The 18,380-nt window shown below is 36.5% G+C and overlaps 2 long non-coding RNA genes across 3 annotated transcripts in view; one reads left to right on the top strand and one right to left on the bottom strand.

The window, feature by feature from the left end:
* The window catches only part of LOC141452199 (uncharacterized), a 100,504-nt gene that overhangs the window by 2,537 nt on the left and 79,587 nt on the right, over nucleotides 1-18,380 (bottom strand). The window lies entirely within an intron of this gene.
* The window catches only part of LOC141452200 (uncharacterized), a 66,824-nt gene continuing 53,136 nt past the window's right edge, over nucleotides 4,693-18,380 (top strand). For both annotated transcript variants that reach the window (XR_012457270.1, XR_012457271.1), the window contains exon 1: nucleotides 4,693-4,836. This is a non-coding gene — a long non-coding RNA (uncharacterized lncRNA). The remainder of the gene's footprint in view (nucleotides 4,837-18,380) is intronic.

Raw genomic sequence — 18,380 nt, 5'->3', positions numbered from 1 at the left:
TTCAGTTATGCTAAAGAGCATTTTCTTATTATCTGAGACCAGCAACTTCTAATAACTTGGTTTAATACCTCTAACTCATTGTACGTACTTGTTTGTGTGCTGCATACAAGATAGATTAGGTTTTTCAAAGCTTTGGAGCAGTTTTCAGACTTATTATTATTCTTTTTTCCTTATTTACAATAGGATAGTAAGCTGTAAGAAGGTCCTTGGAAGAAAAAAATCTAAGGGCCATCAGCTGGATTCGTATCTGGATCTCCGCAGGGTATCCATTACCCTAACTTCTCTCAGTTAAGAATTCTCTTAACTGCAGAATTTTTGAAGTCAGTTGTCCTCAAGTGGAAGCCGGAAATGCTCGTATAGAGGAAATAGACTTGCTTTCATTATAATTGCTAAACAAGCCACAAAGCTTGGATTTATTTTTGAATGAGATGATAACAGGACATGTAGATTTATCTTTGGAATCTTAAAGCCAAAAATTTAATAACTACGGATAATTACTTCTTATAAGGATTCAAGATTGGCGAGGAATCTGTCAAATAATAACAACTCGATATATTGTCTTCTTCACGGCTTGGCTATGTGGGTTGGTTGAGTTACAGAAAACTGTTTTTGACAATATATTTGTCGAAACGTTGGCAAAAAGACGAGTTGTTGTTTTCATTTGACCGATTCCTCGCCAATCTTGAATCCTTAGTTCAATAATTTACAGTCACGAAACCTAGATATTCATTACTTCAATGATATTCATCTTCAATGACACCAGAAGTGATTGCTGACAAAATTCATCAAAATGACTGAGAGTAAAGTAGAGACAATGACTGAGATCTGTAAATTAAGTAATGAGACTAATTTTTTAAAAAAATTCTACTCAAAAAGAATTACAATTCTATATTGTCACCTCCAAAATAACTTCCTTCTGAAGCCACACAGCGCTGGAGACGTTTCTTCCACTCCTCATAGCAGTGCTCGAACTCCGATACTGGAATAGCCTTCAGCTGGTCGATTACAGCCGTTTGAATGTTTTTCGACTGTCCCAAAATGAGTTCCCTTGAGGTGATTTTTTCAACTTCAGGAAGAGAAAAAAGTCACAAGGACTCAAGTCAGGCGAATAAGGAGGCTGAGGAGCCACAGGAATGTATTTACTGGCCAAAAACTCGTTTATTGAAATTGCTGTGTGACAAGGAACATTATCGTGATGCAACATCCACTTGGTCTTGATGTTTGGTCTCAAACGAATGACCCTTTTGCGAAGTTTTTCAAGAACCTCTCGGTAAAAGTGACCGAAAAACTTCGTTTTTACCCAACCTTGGGTTGTGGAGTTCTCCTAAGCATTTTCATAACTATTGCCTCAAAGAACTACAGTCAAATATTCTACACCGTATTACCAATGCTCTATACCAAGTCTATTAACAGAACCATTACTCCGATCTAAAAGTACCTTTTATTCAAGATTTAATCACCAAGCGGTACAAGGAATTTCATTCTCGCCAGTCCATACATCCCAAACCTCTTATTGATCAGCTTTCATCTTTAATTCTTCAAGACAACCCTAAACCTTCGGCGGGACTCGTGGACTCACTTGGCGGCAATAATTGATTCATTGGAGAGTCACTAATGGATGAGTATATAATATATAATAAGATATGATGCCCATTTCTTATTGTATCTTTTCTAGATTTACTTTGTCACAGGAGAAATCCCACCAGCAGTTGTAATTTTTAGTAAAATTTAAAAAAAATACTTGAAGGTTAAGTAACTGAAGATTTGATTTCATAATATTTTCTTTTAGTCACGAGCTGTGGAATCATTTTAAGATTTATATGTTGATATTTGTGATGTTAGTGTGTGAGTGAAGAGGGGAATAGGATTTACAAACAATACTTTCGCTCCCCCTTAAAGTTGAGGGATTTCATAACCTTGTACAGAATGAGTTCTCCCTCACCACCAAATGTAAATCATTGTTTAACGTATTCCATCTTCGACCACCCTTGGCTTTTACTCTTTCGTGCTCCTCATTCCAGTTTCTGTATAAAGGGTGTATAAAGTGGTAACAGGGTTAAAAGGAGAAGGGTGACATAAATATAATTACAGTCTCCTGTTCTTGACAAGCTGAATGAGTTGAAAAGATGTCTGTCTCGGTGTTAGGCTGAAATCTTCACCATTGGGTTGAATCTTCTAAACTTAACTTCTAGCTGCAAAGTCGCTACTCCACTTGGATCTTAGTCACGTCACGTCTTTCAGTCTGGTCAAGGCACCCTACTAATGTTATATACCCTCTCCTGATCATTCCTCTCTCCTTCTTGGCTTATAGTTTACTAGCCGCTACGATTGCTCCTTTACCTCCTACTGCCTCTTACCAACCGGAAATTAAAAGTGATAACTCACCGCCTCCGTCAGGAATAATCAAGACCGCCCCCCGTCACTACTAGCTAGACTATTGTAGCAAAACACTATCCACCCCCCAACCATTTAAAAGATATTTCACTGTTTACCATAAATAAATTTAAAGGTGGTAGACTATCAAAGCAATACATCTTCCGGAATTTGGTGTAACTCATTGCATGTTTACGTGCATTGTCGCTAGTTTTAACTTAATTTTCAACCCAGCTAGCCATAATTATATTTTATTTCTTTTTGGAATTTGTTTTTGTGATAAAAGAAATCAACAGTTGTTCTTATCACTTATCACTTTGCAGAATACAGTTCATCCTTTTTGGAGACTGGTTCTTTAAGCTTTCGTTCTAGGAAAGATGTACTCCAAGGCTGTGGAACTATTTTATAGAGAATGATTACCAAAAACCAAGTATAAATTTGATATTTAAAAAAATAAATAAATAGTTTACAACAAACTAGTCACTAGTTCTAGTTAAATATGAAGTTAGGAATATAAATGAGGTAATTCTTACTAGATAATAGTATGTAAAAAAAAAGAAAAAGAAGAGAGCTGAATCAGAAACCTAGTTTAGAGTGCAGGGCAGAGCAGAGGAAGTCATGAGGCCAATTTGATGGCTCTATCAACACGAGAACATGGACACTAAAGTCGATGCCTCATCGCTCGACAATTGTCACCAATTTCGACACGTTAAATTAGTGGAATCGAATCGGGCTGTAAGATGCTAATAATACTCAATACTCAATGACAAAAGCATTAAAAAAATACATAAAATTGCAATAGTTTTTGATAAAATTCCATAAAACTGTCAAAATTCCAGTAAAGTGGCAATTTCGATTGCCATTATAGAAATAGAAATAGAAACGAAATTTATTATTCTGGGACAATTGTCCCCTAAGAATAAATACAGGAACAAATAGAGGCCTCAACAGTTTGGCCTGTGATTAAACAGAAAATAAATAAATAAATAAGTATTTACAAAAAGTGAAAATAAAAATAACAGCAGAAATTAAGGAAATAAATTAAAACAATTAGAATTTCGGAGGAAGCTGAATAGAAAGGAGATAACTGAATAGACGGGATTTAAAGATAGGGTAGGGTAGGAGCATGGCGGACAGATGAAGGCAAGGAGTTCTAGAGAGAGGTAGCTCGTATTAGGAAGGACTTGTCAAAGGATGAGGTACGGAGAGAGGGAATATAGAGATCAGATGAGCGAGATCTGGTATTACGGGAATGGATCGAGGATTTTAACTTAAGGAGTTGAAAAATATAGGAAGGCCTTTGAGACTGGTTGACTTGAAAAAGGAAAGAAGCAAAAAAAATATTGGCGGCGATAGACAGGAAAAAGCCACTTCAACTCATCGTAGCAGTGCGAAATGCGAGAGTCTCTGGAAATGCTGAAAATAAATCTTATCAAGCAGTTCATGAGGCAATGGTGCTAATAATACTAATTATACGTCTAAACAATTAGTTTTCGTCTCTTGTTGTCCCCAAAACCCATTTATCAATTTGTACTTATCTTGACTTCTCATTTTAGAATCATGCTGAACAACAGTTAATGTGGTAAATCACAAATTATCTGGTTATTTCTAGATTAAACTCAAAATAAAAAATGTGCATGATTGCACGATTCTCTATCATACTGAAAGTGATAAAAGGAAGAAACATTTATTGTTTTATTTCTGGCAAGATAACCAAATCTACTAGCATTAGATGCCTGCAATCCAATAGTAAGGCACTAACGAAATACTAAGTAGAATTTCTGTTATCACAAAAAATTAACAGAAAATAAACTTATTCTGACTATTATACCCTGATTTAAAATAAAGACAATATTGTCAACCAAATAGTCCTTAATAAAATTAATAAATGCAAGCTCTATAAATTAAAAACAAAGAAATTAACTAATTTTTCCAACATATTTTTCTCTTAGAGGTCATTATACTTGAAAACATTTTATAAATACAAATTAGGATATCTAAAATTATTCACCATAAACGGTATTAGCAAGTTAAAGGACCTGAACTGTCATGTAATGGGTTCAGAAATTGAAAATCGTTGCCATTTTTTAAAAAAGAAACTCTATTGAAAGATTTCGAAGAACCGTTGAGTGAGGCCATCCATTAAAAACATTACTCTCGAACCCCCGGAAACTTATAAAGTTCATTTCCGCTGTATTTCAGAAGAAAAGAATATAATTAAATTATTCTTGCCTTTTTTTTTTTAGAAGTGTGTGAAGTAGTCAAAAATTCTCATTATCTGAAGCGTTTCTTTCTTTAAATTCGTTGTTGCAGGGCAAAGAGCAGAAGCAAAATCTACTTTGCAGTTGCAATTAACCTCTGCGCCTACGAAAGCTGCAGTAAAAAGGAAAGCCGCGCTGCAACGAGAGAGCCTTACTTAATGAAGGAAACCTTGCCACACTAACATGTGTTCCTCATATAGGGGTAAGTTAACCTTCTTCAACGTGCATTCCCTTTTATTGAGATGTTTGTCTTTAATTAACTATTTCCAAAAGTGTAGCACTCAGACAACGAGGGAACTGAAGAAGGTGGAAGGGAGTCTCTTAGGCATCAATAAATCAAATCTTCTAGTCATGTGGGTCTCTTAAAATACTTGTTCTACTTGTACGTCATCTGTTTCGGCTCCTTCCTCCAGTTAGGCTTCAAAGTTTTCTGTTATTAAATACCTACTCATTTGATTCTTCTGTCATAATCAATAGAACAAAGATTCACGCTTTAATCACCAAATATCTATTTTTAAGTTTAGAAAAATTTTATTTTACAAAACAAAAATGTCTAGAATGACTACTAATTTTTATTCAAATTTTGAACTTTTAAGTTAGTCAATTTTATTATCATTTTAAAAAGGTTCCATCTACATCGAATTTTCGGAAAAAATGTTTTAATTAAACGTTTACGATTAATTGTTTGTACAACATTTAAATAAACTCATAGGAACCGTTCCCGAGATATCTTAAAATATAGAAACTTCTATCCAGTTCTAACAGGCGCTTCTAGACAGCCAATGTTCAGTAAATGTAGAAATTAAACCTCACATTTGATTCTTAATATTTATTATACAGGTAAATGAACCTTTCTATCACTGCTTATAAACTTACAAACGAGCCAAACAAGCTGATGTGTACAGTCGTAAGTCCGTTAGGCTGATTTTGGTTAATCTTTTCTGCTATTAAGGATACTCTACTGTTAGAACGGTTTATAATGTGGCGGTCTATTTTAAGCCTCTTGGAGAGTGTTTACACTGTTATCCACGCCGAGGTTTACGCTATTCTTTGTTGTATTTCGGACTAGGGGATTCGCAACTCCTTAGTGAAAGTGATTGGCATCTGCTCGGACAGATATATTTCGTTAAAGGAGCAGAATGGATATGATATCACTTCCAAACGGGTGTTTAGAATGTTCTAGGAGACTGGAAGAACTGGTCGCTGTCAGGATCTAGTGTAGATACTGTGATATATGGGGATTTCTGGTAAGGAGGTAAGACAGACAAGGTCTAAATTTTGAGCCTTATTCGCTGTTAACAATTCTTAACATCGGTTGACATTCATATCATGTACATCATGTACAAGCAAGCTCCGCAGCATTCATACTGAAGGATGAGCTTTTTAGGCTGTCAACCGTTTAAGTTCTTGATCTGAGGATCGTCTGGGGTTAATTGAGAAAGGCCTTTCACTAAATCTCTTTCAGACACACCTCACTGGCAATTCTGGTAATTCTGGACCACTCTACGTAGAGGAACGTTTATCCGATCTCTTCTATAAAGTTTTTGAAACGGAAATCCATCCATCCAATTACAGATTGTTTTTAGGTATGAGGGAGTTGGGTTTAGAATTTTTGGTCGAAATAGGTTGGTAGTGGAGAAGCTTAGACAGTTTAGGCTTAAGGCGATTACTTGATTAGTCCGGAGAGCTGGATTCTTAGGTGGCTCAGGCTTATGACTTGATTTTCGCCTAGACTCAGTCTGATTTTATTTTTCTTTTGAGTAACTATGTCTGTTAAGTGCTTTGGATAGCCACTAATAAGTTATAATTATTAATAAAACCACAGAACAATACGGCTTTTTAGTGGATAGCAAAAAAAGAATTCAAAAATCATAAGAAAACTCGATATTCTATAATGGCGCTGCTGCCAAATTCCGTAATTCTACTGTTACATTTAATTACTTTTAATATCCAGCCCTTATAAAACTGTTCTATACAGTTTCACAGCTATACAGTTGAGGATTTAATTTTGCATTTGCTTTCAAGGCGTAGCCCATTACTTCATCTTCTTGTGTTTATTTTATAAATTATAATACTTGATAAGCAATTAATTTTTATCATAACAAAGGGAACTATTCCCTTTCGATATCACTTAAATTTATATTAGATGTAATGGAGGAAAGAAGAATTGACAAATGCATGTCTACAAACATTCAATACAGTTAATGGTAAGTATTACATAACTGTCAACTTCCGTCCTGTTCCATTATTAGGTCATCACTGGAATGAGGGTTAGAGTGCGTGGATGAACGTCTAAGGGATGTGCTCGGCACAAACACTCTCTGTGAGAAGGTTGTAAGAAGAAGAGGAAGAAAAAATGATGGCGTCACAAGGGGTGGACTTGGAGGGGGTGGCCTTGTAGGTGGGGGGTAGGGTAGGTTGTGTATGGATCGGTGTTCCGTCACTGGCATGATTCATCGTTCTCAAGATGGATGTCCCTACTCCCTCCCTTATGGTCGGCTGTACCCTTCAAACCGACCCACCATTCCAAACCCAGCTCGTCAGCCTGGCTGACGGTTACTCCACTGCACTCGCTTCCTCTCGCTCTCTCCTTCTTCAATACCCAGGAGTGTTCTCTTTCTACTTGCTACTCATTCTCTGTTCTAGACAAGCTGCTCCACCCCCCCTCCTTGTAGACCCAACCATCTAGGGTTTTGATGCATCTGCACCATTTTTCACAAGGGAGCCACCTACTCTTGATCTCTCTCTTCCCCCGGGGGCGGTGCTGCCTCCGGCGGATAGAGAAAGCAGGATAGTGAGCAAAGAGAAAGAGGATGTTCGGACGTGGACTAATACGGTTTTTTTTCTCTTCAAGCCCTTCTCAAGGGAGGCAAGAACCGTGGCAGAGAGGAGAACAGTGAGAGCAAAGGCCCAGATAGTACAAGGCCCGCTTCTCCCGGAGCTGCCTATCGATCATAGAGAGCCATACGGACGGGCGCACGCTCGGTGCGCAAACACGCACACTGATACACAATGCAAACAAAAAGAGACGGTCATGACAAATCTTCTGTATACCTGCCTCTCGCCTCTGGCTCCACATCCTGTGGGATCATCTCTCTCTTCATTCTACCAGCTCGCCCTTTCAGAAAACACTTTTTAATCAACACTCAAACTTCAAACAATTGAAAAGGAAACAGGATAGACTGACCCCTACAATTCCCAGCAGGGTTGCTAGCCCTTCAAACAATTCCCTTTGGACAATTCCAAATGAACAAATATTATCTTCTGTTGAATAACAACCGTTCAATAACAAAAACTCTTTCAACAAATGGGAAATTTTGAATAATTTTAAGTCTTGGCAACTTACCTAGAATTCTGCGTCTCTCAAAAATAAATGGAATTTCTAGATGAAAACTTGGATAACAAATACATCTCTTATTCAGCGCAATAGATCTCTAAGTTCTGAGTTAAAGACAAATGAAGCTTTTTGTATGAATTAGTGAGAAAAAATTTATAAAGTTGACACAAGAACCATTTTTAGATTTAACAAGATTTGGAAGGGTGAATAAATGACCAAGATATTCCAAATAATAATAAGCCTAGAAATCTCCTGAACCGGAAGTGCTCTCAACCAAATTATCCTGGAAAATATTTCAAATAAAATTACCTTCATTTGTACAATTTGGATACCAAGTTCATGAAAAATCGATTGAAGCGATTTTCGACAAAAACTCCAATAATCGAAAAATACCATTAAGTAAAATGGTACATTCGTTAAGAATTTTTTTATTCTTAACTCTGCCACAGGTCTTATGGTTGTATCTCAATGAAGTATACAAAATCTGGGTTTCTTGCGTTATTGTTTTTAATGATCATAAACACGTTTATGGTGTAGAATTAATTAGAATTAGAAAACGGGACGGAACCTACGCCCCACGGCACCGCAGCCACAAGAGACTTATTGTGTCTTCCCCTTTTTTTGGATGTAGTTGACGAAACCTCCCCTACTAAAGAGGTTGAGGGCTTTCCTTACTAGTTCTTTTTGCGCTATCTCCTTTCGGCTCAAAGAAGCAAAGGTTTCATAGCGCAACCCATCGATTGCAACGTAATCGAACAGCAAGTAAGATCAGCCGTTTCTTGACCCAATCTGCACAACAGTTCCGAGCTAATACAGCCCCACCTTGTGCAGATGCTTCCTGAACCTGCTGAATTGGCCTGTGTTCAGAGTAAACTGATTCCTACCCAAGCATAGAGTCTCTTACTCAGCCAAGGCATCATACTCTTACTGTGTTTGACCCCAGGACATATAACTGAGTTCATGTTCATTCTTTCCCCAGATCCACACAATCTGCACCCTTGGTGATCCCCAGGACTGGTTTCGGGCTAATAAAAGGAGTGTTAGCTCCGTTCCTGGCCAGTAGATAAGCTGTTTTCTTCCCCTAATTTTGGACTAAGGAGACCTCGAAACGATGGCAGCACTCCCAATATCCTGCAGATAAGACCTCCTGCGATTCCAGGCTCTTACAGTTCCGATCTTCTTAAAATTAAATAAAAAGAAAAGTCTGGGAACCAAGTTTAATGAAAATCTTTAAAGCTAATGTTGGCCAAAAATATATATATATATAATTAACAACTGGCTTAAAACATTCTTTAAGGTCTTGGAGGGCAATTAGGAAGAATATTCGGAGAACACAGTTCTTTATCACATCTGTTTACAGCAACCGAGTGAGCAGTTAAATTTATTTTCGAGAATGCTCGCAGTAAGAGATAATTAGAGGTTTCGACTCATAGATCTTGTGTTCGCTCGCTTGGAGTATACGCGATTTAAGAATCAGAAGCTGCAACACGTTCTTTGTGGAAGAGATTACGTGTTAACAATTGTCCTACTAGTATTTAATACCCTCTAACTATTAAAATTAATAAATTAATAAGGCTAATTAATAAAAGAAATAATAATTGTTAAGAAGCGGTGTGTATTATGCATGTAGCCGGCAGCACGGAGAGGGAGTTAGCGTTGAGATGGTCATGGAGGCTCCACTAGAACTGCTGATTACAGCCATAAATAAGTCTAATGAAGAGTGTGAGGGCTCGCGGCCCCATAACTGCTGGCCATAAATTGTCAAGGCCGAGCCGGTGTTCAACGGCATCATGTTCTATGTCGGCCGTAAAGAGCCGCTCCTCCAGACACCATACACTCTGCCATCACAGGATCATTGACACCATTTATGTTTATGTTCCAACCTGTGGCGCTGCTCTCTATTTCTCTCTTCCTGCTTCATCCTTACTTAGTGCATCCTTACTACTTATAATCATTCACATTAATTTCACTTTTGCTCTTTTGTTTTATTTACTCCTTAATCTTAACCTTATCAAAACAGTTTATTTTGCTTCTTTTAAACGGGGATTAATAATGTGCTACAATATCTATTTTTCTTGATCTAATTTTAGATTTAAAACGAGTCATTGATTTTATTACTTTATAATAAAAAGTAATCGTCATACATCACGTGACCCTAATCTAATTTTTTTTTTTTTTTACTTTTTCTTGCAAGTCGCAAGAATACAAGTTTTGCAGACTTCCAACTTTGTGTTTTCATTGGAAAAATCCATTTTTAGTTGGAAAATGTGCTACGAATTGTTCTGTGCGCGTTTCTAAGTAACACAAAGGAAAATTGGCCGAAAATTCTATTTTTATTTTTCGCTTTAAGGTGCCTTCAAGGGGACATGACAATAAGGTTTCGATCAAATAAGGCTATAAGGCAGATAGATAGATAAATAGTGTTTTTATTTACAAAATTAAAAAATCCAAACAAAAATTTGGACATTTGTCCGTCTGCCAAGTTAACCTTATAGAACTGAAAATATTTACTCCTAATTCTACTTTTTATTAATGAATTAAATAATAATTACACTTTATTTTTAACAAAAAAAAATAGTAAAACAAAAATGGCGTACTTAAGTAGTAAATTAATTAGAGTGGGATTCAAGATACCAAATGTATCATAAATAAAACACAAATAGAATAAAAGAAATAAAATTAAACAATTGAAAAATAAGATAAAATTATCCGTTATATTGTGCGATGGAGGCGGTCTATATCAATGAATATAATGGGTACCAATCGCCCTTTCCCTTTAAATAACTAATAGCCTCGTCAGTGGTCAACTCAGCCTTGTTAAACCATCTTACTCTGTACTCCCTCTGAGTTCAGGGCACATGGCAAGGAAGGGAAAAGCAGAAAATTCAAATTTTATTTTTCTCTTAGGTGCCTTCAAGGGGACGTGCCAAAAAGGTTTCGATCAAATTCAGAAGTTACCACTTTATGAATAAATTTTTCGCTTTAATTTTATCCCTACATTGACAAGAGACTAACCTGGAACCCGCATACTCGACTAAAACAACAAGACGTGAACAGACGCTACAAGCTACTTAGTAGACTACTTGACCGCAGATCCAAACTTGACGTGAATCACAAACTGACTATTTACAAGACCCTGTTAAGACCCATATGGACATACGGAGCAGAAGTGTGGGGCTCAACCAAACCCTCTAACTCCAAACGCCTACAGACATTACAATCCAAAATCCTAAGGAAAATCCTGAATGCTCTTTATTACATTTCTAACCTTACCATACACACTGACCTACACATCCCTTTTGTCACTAACCTAATAAAGTCTCGCTACCGCAACTTTCACAGCCTCCTAGCTCTCCATCCTAATCCTCTTGTCCAACAACTCTCCTCTCCTCACCTTCCCGACAATCCTCCTCGACGCTTGAAGCGAAAATGGCCTAGAGATCTGTTGTGACTAAATCATTGCGAAAGAGTTTCACCAGTGGGTGATTGCTCTAATCATGTCATAACAAGTGAACTGAACCAGTAAGATCATGTTTACTTGGTGCAACAATTGTTGCAGTTGTAAATACACAAATAAAGTGAAAAAAAAAAAAAAAAATTTTTTATCCCTTTTAAACTTTAAAGGAACTTTCTATCAAGCTGGTTATCTTGATGACTAGCAGCCTCCTTACAGAGCACTTTTAGGTTTATAAAATATCACAGAGTGGCTTTATTTTTCCTGGCAACCTCTCTATAGACTATGCCAGGCTTTTCATAACCTGTTGTGTTTCCGTTGAGATTTGGTCACATGAGATATTTTGCCGTTTGTGGACTTGAAAAATTTTACCAGAGGAATTCGAGGACATTTATGGCAGAGTGGTTGTGGTCAAAAGTGTCATTTGTGTGTGTTTTACCGTCTTAAAACTGATATAATAAGTTTCAAGTAGAAAGAATTAGCTCTTTGGTCAGCGTCTAGATTCCAATAGGAGATCTCGTGTTCAAAACCTGCTGCTGGCCAACCCTTAGATTTTCTCTTCCTAGTAGGTGCTCCATTCAGCTCACTGTACGTACTCTGAAAAAATGCTTCGGGCACCAACGACCTCATATGTTGATGTCCATTCCATTTGTTTCATGTTGAACGAAAAGAATAGGAGAGGGAGAGAGAATAAATCATGTTCTTCAGAATTCCTTAACTATAATAAAAATTTGCGTTAAGTACTTTTTCTTACAAAATTGAAAGACGAATTAATACCTCATTTTTCTCGGATCGCAGACTACAATTTTTCAAATGTTTAATTGTAGTCTACGATCTAAAGAATGAGAGTATTAACTTGGTTTTTCGATTTGTAGATAAAACAGTTCAGAAATCCTAAAAAAAGTAATATACATGTGTTACTGACCTTAAATTACGCTTTTTTGATGTTAGTGGAGATGAAACAATAAAACACGAACAACTTGAAAACTTATCGTAGAAAATTAGAGTAGCGTTGCCGCTTTATCAGCCGAAAATCCCAGCAAATTTTGAGAAATATCAAGCAGATGTTTCATATTAAATTGATTACTTTATTACAAGTACTAATTCATTGCAAATGAACCTTTAAATATAATAATTGTAATGTAATGAATCTGTAACAATACATCTAAATACCTAAATTATTCTACAATTGCTCCAATAAATATATCTTTAAATTTTGGTTCGTTAGAGTTCCACAACAAAAGTATCAAGTGAAATATGTTCCGCCATTCTAAAAAGTTTGAGAACCGTTTCTGCGTATCAGTACATGAAAAGATAATTATTCCAATCTTTTTTTAAAAAAAAAATTAGGAAATGAAATCCTTGGTCTGTCAACTTCCTAAATGTCAGAATTAGCCGCAGGATGTGCTACTAAATTTGAAAAATTGTGCTAAATACAAAAAAAAAAATAAAATAAAATAAAAGTACATTGCGGTTTTAACTAGTTGAGAATATTTTGAAGGTGAACTTCCTATGTTAGGAGAATGTAAACCAAGCTGGGCTATTGATTTGTTAGCAACTGTTAATCACCACCAACTTGGCATCGTCAGCAGCATGTCTAAAACTCTGACCACAGAGTAGCGGTTACAATGACGTCATAACCGCACACGCATTACTACATTGCCGCTGTAAACTGCCTTCAGTATCTGTACCCTTTCGCTCCTCATACAGAGGGTTTACTAAACCTGATACCAGAATGTCATACCCAAAAGAGTAACGCCAAATCAGTTGTTTACCTTACAATATTAAATACAACATTTTCCTGTTTTTTTTTTTTAAATGTCCTGATAAATGCGCTTTTACCATCCCGATAATAACGATAATTAACACAAAATCTTGAGATAACCGCACCTGAGACAGAAGAAAGAGTACAGAAGAATTTGGGACCGCCAGAGAGGTGCTCAATTTTTTGTGTTTTCACTTCCTTAGTAGTGTTAGAATATTCTAGAAGACAGGAAGAGCTGGTTGCTGTCAAAGATGTTTCGTATTCTGGGGCTTTCGGGTAACAAGAAGATAGACTAGCTAACCAAATCGGTAGCCTTATTCCCCACTTATCGGTAAGTCGGGTTGGTTGGCTTTGTTAATTCAGGATCGTCTGGAGTCGTTTATGAGATGTATTCAGGTCTTCAACGGACTTCTATCTAGTTGCTTTCCCCACTGGACGTTGTAAATTAAGAAGACTACGTATAGAGAGGCTCATGCCCCATCTCTTCTGTAGGTATTGTGAGGCTGACAAGGAAATCCCCCATCCTTCTTGTGACGATTTGTCCAGAGTGCGGGAGGTGAAGGATCTTAGGTCAGAATAAGTTGACGGAGAGTTGGTACTCGTTCGATTTGATTTTTATTTTGGGTGGCTACATTGACCCAAAGGGATTTTGCTCAACTTACGGTTTCTCTCCCCACTATAGCCATCCTACAGGCCTCAAAAAAATTCAAATCAGCAGGATTTAAATTAAATTCCTTGAGGACTCAACAAATACTCTTATCCGAATTGCATCAAAGAACTGACGTATTTAATTGAACAGAATGGAGAAGATTTGGAATGTCAAAGCCAGCGATGCATTTATTTTGGAAGTTTTAAGGTTTAGTGCATATTTGTCGAAGGCTGCCTAATACTCTAATGTCCTATTTAAGCCTATTTCTCTCAAAATCATTGTAATAAGATTATCAATGAAAAATAATTTATATATTATCTCAAAAATTAATGAATGATGGTAGTTTTTCGTAATAATAACAAACTAATTCTGAATATAATGCAGTTAATACTACTGGTGTACAAATATTGTGAATTCAGCGAGAATATTTTCAATTTCCGAACTTCCTCACCACTTTCAATTAGCGCAATTCTTACGTAATTCTAATTAAGATTTTTTTTAAAAAACCGAAAGATCTGACATCATAAATGTAGTTGTTGGTGACTGTAAACTTGGGAGATAAAGAATTAAATTTATTTGATTGATCTATCTGCCTGCTGAAGTATTTTTTTGCCAACTTCGGTATTCTTCCCAAAATATTTAACGATACCCTTACATCTGAGAGATTGGCAAATTTATAGAAAATTATTGATCGTTTCAGGGGAAATCCCCAAAAAAGCACAAGAACTGCAAATTCTAACCTCTGCTGAACTTTGTTTTTAAACTACATGCTAGAAACATAAAAAATAACAATAGGATGAAAAAATAAATGCCAGTTTTCAGTCGTGATACATTTATTCTGCCGAGTTTTCGACCTAGGGACTAGGTCATCTTCAGACACACCAACCCTATAATGTAAAATATTACTTTGTAAACTAGCCCTGAAGATGACCTAGTCCCTAGGTCAAAAGCTCGGCAGAATAAATGTATCACGACTGAAAACTGGCATTTATTTTTTCATCCTATTGAAACTATGAATCAGTCACTACAAAAATAATGAACAGCTATAAAAAATAACTTTTAAAAACTATTATACGTATAATAAAATACATACATGTATTAAATCATTACAATATTAATATATTACAAAATCAATAAACTATTAAAAATATACTGGAAATTCCATAAATCTTGGTACCTTATTGATAAAAAGACGGATCAAAATGAACAAAACTAATATTTTGTGTAAAGCCTGGTACTGTGACTCCTAAGAGCCACGCAGTGATTAGTTCTTTTCGAAAAATCTTTCAAATAAATATGCCAAACTTCCATTATTGATCTGTGCTAAGCAAATAAAAGGAATCTTTACAGCCATTTCCAAGCAAAACGTGCAAAATATACTCTAATACACAGCTGAGTTTTAAGGACTCAATGGTGTCTAGGGCAAATCTTCGTTTGAGACATTCCGAGCCATTAAAAACCAATTAAGGCTCACTTCCCAAGGTTAGCAGGCACTTAAATTTCCCAGTTTTTTTTTAAAAATAATTGAAGAGTTTGGTGCAAAAAGGAGTTATCTACATTTTTTTCAGAAAATGTCTTTAGTGGCGCCCCCTATTGTATGTTCAATTCTACATCTTCTGGTGCATAAACGTGTCTTTATGCAGACTCGTTTATTGTTACTTATTCTCTAACCTAGGATAGATTTGGTGCAAAAATGAGTTTTCTACTGCAGATAACTTTCTTTTTCTCCAAACAGAAAAGATATATATTAGGTTTATTTAATGTTTATATTACGTAGATATTATTATTTTTCTTTTTGACAGGCATAATAATATATCTAACATTCACTTCGACAAGACACAAAATGCCACATAAAAGCTCAAAAACAAGAAATCTGTGGACTAAAGTACTTAATATGTACTCAAGTATTATTGAAAATTATGATTTTGGTGCAAGAGTTAGCTGCAAAATAACTTTTGCTCATAGCAAGCTTAAAAAATGCCCTAGAAAGTTCAAATTGAGCCCCAATTGACCCCATCACAATATATTAACTAATCTTTACAGTAGACATAAGGAATACATCTTAAAGCATATTTAGTTTTTGTCTGTACTAAAATTTTTAAAAAACTGTAGATAACTCCTTTTTGCACCAAGCTCTTCAATGGACTGACGAAGAATATTTCTGGGTTTGGATTGACTAAAAATGCTGCAACTGGTAGTGATAGTTTTTGACAAATATGAAAATTTCCCATTATCAAAATTATGGACTTGTTTATATTTTTTTTTAGCTCCATTTTGATGGTTTGCTCTTTGATGGTGCTAGGGCATGGTTTGAAGAGGGGTTGGAGGGCATGTTTGGCAGAATGCGAACAGCATCAGCGACGGCGCACTGAGCCCCGTCAGTGGTGGGGCAAGACATCCCCACTCTGCACTTCTTAGTTTTGCAGGCAGCCAGGCACCCTCGAGAGATAGACTTGAGAAATTGATTACAGACATTAGTTTGCTGACACTATGGACACTTTTATTAATGGCTCAGCCCCTAGCATTCTCCCCAACCCTCTGCTTTTTTCCTCCACTTTCATTCCTCTTCCTCTCCTTCTTCAGTGTTCACCTCTCTCTCAATCCGCCATACCCTCTCATTCTCATACAGACTCTTTCCATTTCATCCTGTTCCACCGCTCTAACATCATCCCCACTACAAATATCTCTATCCTTTACTCATACATACATCTACCCACTCACCGTGTCTCTCTTCAACCCCTCATATCACATCTCCCTCTATCTACCAACTTCTTTTGTACTCTTTCCTTTCTTTATTTTATTCTTTTATTACATTTATTTTTGCCCATTCTTTTAAACCAGATTCTTTTCCGTTTCTTTTAGTCTAACCTTTTATTTTTTTGCCCCAAACTTTTGTTTCTTTCCCATTTTCACAATGTAATAAACATAGTATTCCTAACGCAGCGTGGTTTACATTAAAATTGTAAGAGCATTGTTGTGTATTACACTTTTAGGTAAACCGAAAGTAAAGAAATATGCAAACATCTTCCACCCAAAACGGAAATATAAAAACTAAGACCATCCTTTCTCTAGAGTAAATATAGTTCCTTCTATTCAAATTACACTTCAAAAAGATGTAGTCTCTATTCAAAGAATCATTTTTGTATCCGATGTATCTTTCATCTCTTTCACCTCTTTTATTAACATCAATTAACAAAAAAAATTGTTTTTTTTTTTTTGGCATTGGCTTCCGCCATACAGCCAGCATCGTCTAGGTGCTTATCACTAGAATATCACTCACTCTCCGTTCTTACCTACAAATACATTCGCTTTACACATTCATCCCTCTACTATATACAACTATTTACATATACTACAACTAATGGATGGATCATTACTCTATATTCCTGCCATCCTTATAGCTTAACCGAAATTAAAATCACGTAATCCTTCTCTAATCATTTTCTTGCATTCATTCTATAACTTTTAAATACATTCATATTTCATTGCTAGCTCTGCTACAGATTTAAGCACATATATGTTGGTGGAGAATATTGTGTCTTCGTAGCGAAATGGTGCATCTACGAGGGTCGTTTGAAAAGTCCGTGCAAAAATAAAAACTACTTAATTTTTTGGGGTAAACCTTTTTTATTTTTCAACATAGTCTCCTTTTAGGCTTATACACTTCGTCCAACGCTGCTCTAGTTTGTTGATCCCTTCCGAATAATAGGATTTGTCCAAGTCTGAAAAATAGCCATTCGTTTCTGCAATCACCTCCTCGTTTGAATAAAATCTTTTTCCCGCCAGCCATTTCTTCATATTGGGGAACAAATAGTAGTCCGAGGGAGCCAAGTCTGGAGAATAGGGGGGATGTGAAACGAGTTGGAACCCTATTTCCATTAATTTTGCGACCACAACTGCTGAGGTGTGAGCTGGTGCGTTGTCGTGATGGAAAAGGACTTTTTTGTGGGCCAATCGTGGGCGTTTTTCTTGCAGCTCGGTTTTCAAACGGTCCAATAACGATGAATAATATGCACTTGTAATAGTTTTACCCTTTCCCAGATAGTCGATGAGGATTATTCCTTGCGAATCCCAAAAGACAGTCGCCATAATCTTTCCGGCCGATGGAATGGTCTTCGCCTTTTTTGGCGCAGATTCCCCCTTGGTAACACATTGTTTAGATTGTTCTTTGGTCTCAGGAGTGTAGTGATGTATCCATGTTTTATCCACAGTGACGAAACGACGCTTAAAGTCCTGCGGATTCTTCTGGAACAGCTGCAAACCGTCCTTGCAACACTTCACACGATTTCGTTTTTGGTCAAGCGTGAGCAATCGCAGCACCCATATTGCGGATAGCTTTGTCATGTCCAAATGTTGATGCAAAATATTATGTACCTGTTCATTCGAGATGCCCACAGCACTAGCAATTTCACGCACCTTCACTCTTCTGTCATCCATCACCATATCATGGATTTTATCAATGATTTCTGGAGTAGTAACCTCAACAGGGCGTCCAGAACGTTCAGCGTCTCTTGTGCCCATATGGCCACTCCGAAAATTTT

Source organism: Rhodnius prolixus, unplaced genomic scaffold (assembly GCF_049639745.1).
Source record: "Rhodnius prolixus isolate KJV_2025 unplaced genomic scaffold, Rpr scaffold_3, whole genome shotgun sequence".
In the NCBI taxonomy this organism is placed as follows: Eukaryota; Metazoa; Arthropoda; class Insecta; order Hemiptera; family Reduviidae; genus Rhodnius; species Rhodnius prolixus.
The sequence above is the reverse complement of the archived record's forward strand: the minus strand, read 5'-3'. Positions and strand labels throughout refer to the sequence as shown.